This window comes from Rhinatrema bivittatum, chromosome 13, assembly GCF_901001135.1.
Source record: "Rhinatrema bivittatum chromosome 13, aRhiBiv1.1, whole genome shotgun sequence".
NCBI classification, from domain to species: Eukaryota; Metazoa; Chordata; class Amphibia; order Gymnophiona; family Rhinatrematidae; genus Rhinatrema; species Rhinatrema bivittatum.
Window position 1 is genome coordinate 7,961,987 of NC_042627.1, and position 2,936 is coordinate 7,964,922.

Below are 2,936 nucleotides of genomic sequence, written 5' to 3' on the forward strand. Positions count from 1 at the left end.
CTCCTTCCTTTCAAGAAAGGGAATGTAGAACAACTTGGCTCTCAACCTATGGTATCCTTGGAGCGCTCCGAACCTGTAAATTTGAATATCTCTGAGATCTTAGAGAGTTCTGATTCAGCCCAAGCACAATCGGCAACAATGGTTGTAACATTTGTGTTGGAACCGGACAGAGTTTGGATATTGAAATTGCTTTTCAAACATCGGTCCCAGTCTTTTTTGCATTTCCAAGTTAGAGTCTTTCCGGATGTTTCCAAGCAGACCCAGAAGGAGAGGAAACAATTTTGGTCACTAAGGCCAAGAGTGTTACAGACTGGTGCATTCTTCTTATTAAAATTTCCCTGTAAGTGTTATAAAGAGGTTAGGGCTGTTCAGCTTGGAGAAGAGACGGCCGAGGGGGGATATGATAAAGGTCTTTAAAATAATGAGAGGTCTTGAATGAGTGGATGTGAATTGGTTATTTACACTTTTGGAGAAGGACTAGGGGGCACTCCATGAAGTTAGCAAGTAGCACATTTAAGACTAATCGGAGACAATTCTTTTTCACTCAATGCACAATTAAGCTCTGGAATTTGTTGCCAGAGGATGTGGTTAGTGCAGTTAGTGTAGCTGGGTTCAAAAAAGGTTTGGATAAGTTCTTGGAGAAGTCTATTAATGGCTATTAATCAAGTTTACTTAGGGAATAGCCACTGCTATTAATTGCATCAGTGGCGTGGGATCTTAGTGTTTGAGTTCTTGCTAGGTTCTTGTGGCCTGGATTGGCCACTGCTGGAAACAGGATGCTGGACTTGATGGACCCTTGGTCTGAGCTAGCATGGCAATTTCTTATGTTCTTATATTCATCCTTCTCCTTCATAAACATACTATAGCCCAGTATGGCCCTATCCCATTCATGAGATTCATTGACCCACATTTCTGTAATAGTTTAGTTTAGTTTAATAAAAATTTACTGATCACCTAGATAACAGCAATATCTAAGTCTGCCTCTGCCAAGAGAGCTTAGCAATCAGGAACTTCATTATCTAGATTAAGAGCATTCGTGCTCATAGCTTTCCAGCTGTTTCTCCTTGGTTTGCTGATCCTCCTGGTCTCCTCTTGCTGAAGAGGACACTATTGAGCTGCTTGATTTTATTTTCCCCACTGTACTCATGAGGCTGTTGGGGATGACATCCCAAATCCATTGGCCTCCGCAGTTTAAATGCCTGTCAACAGAGGCTCGGAATGTCTCACTCGGGATCCTTTCTCCTGCCACAGAAAAATGTAAAGCCATCTTTGGCCTTGAGAGCCTTTTACTGTTTCATACACGGCCCCAGCTCCCCAATGTATCTAAAGCTGCCTTCTTCACACCAGGCTTACAGCAGCGGATTGAAATCATCTGTACAGCAGAGCCTTCCCTCTCCTTTTCCAAGAAAAAGGTTAATGGTCTCTCTCACGTGAGTCCTGGCCTGGCACTGGACTCTGGTCGTCCGCATGGCCAGCGAGCCATTATTTATTTATTTTAAAATACCGTGAATGAGCCACCCACACCAGCCCTGTATCTATCCGTATTGTTAGTGCCGGTGTTCAACAGACGCATGTATTAAAAAAAATTGACCCAATAGATGTTATCATCCCAGTAAAATATTCTGAGTTATTCCATTTACTAGAGTGATAACGTCCATTGTGGATATAATATCAGTGCCTTCTTGTATTGTTTTTCATAAGATTGCAAATTCTGCTGAGATTTGAAATTTATTGCAGAATTTGCTAAAATGATATTTGCTATAACTGCTTAACTTTACACATTAAAGCTCTTAATAATGCAAATTATCTGTAACTAGCTAGAGATATAAAGAACCAAGGCGTGAAGAAGAGGAGAAGGACAGAGTGAAGAACTTCAACCCAAGGTCCAGGAGTGTGTACTGCACCTATGAAATGTCCTGGCTCCAGATAAGGCGAGCATCTTTGCTTTGAACATGTAAGTGTTTCACTTAAACATCAGAACACATTTTCAAAGGCAGGCAGCTGTGTGCATACATGGGATAGCAGAAAACAGGGCAGGTGCTCAGCTGATATGACGACTCCAAACCCGTCTGAATACGAGATTGGAATCTGAAATGCAGTCTTGTTAGGGGTTCAAGACCTGGTGCAGTGACTTATGGCCAAAATAGATATAGGGAGAGCCACTGACCAGCAGAAAACATCCAAACTTAGCTGATGAAATGGCACTGAGCTTCGGCCTAATAATGTATTGAAAGTGAGCTGAGTGGGTCCAATCACAAGGCTGCTCTCCTGAACCTGCGCCATCAAACCCTGCTTACATTTCGGTTTTGAGCATCCTTTTGGCGTTTTAATCATCTACCCGCGCCTTTTACACATCTCTATGTATAATTTGCACGTCCAAGGAATGAACAAGTGTTTGAAAATGCGGGCATTCCCCACTCCTGCACTGTCTGCATCCTGCCCCCCATGCTCCCCTCTCCTGTACAATCTATCCCTGCCCTCCCTCTTCCTCTGTAATCCTTCTCCCTGCCTATCAGCTCCCCCGTGTTCCCCCTCTCGAGCACCTTCTGCCCCCTGCACGCACCCTGCATGCATTCTCTGCCCCTCTTTCATCGCCCCCTCCCTGTATATTACCCTTTCCAGGCTCTCTTGCCCTGCATTCCTCCTCTGTGCAGTCTGCTCTCCCCCCCCCCCTCCCTCTTATTTTTTGGCACCGTTGTTCCCTCTGAGCCCTCTCCCTGCACCGCCTTCTACCCCCATGGCAATAATCCGTGAAGTGCGGCCCGGAAACGGACGTTAGCATCATCATCATCCTAAGCCGAGACGCTCGCTGGAAGGGAGCCCATTCCCCCGTATGATCCAGAAAAAGGCTTCCAGAAGAGGGGGACCCTAGGGAAGTGAAGCACAGAAATCATTGCTAATCCAGAAACAGGGCAAACAAAGGGAAAGCCAAGACC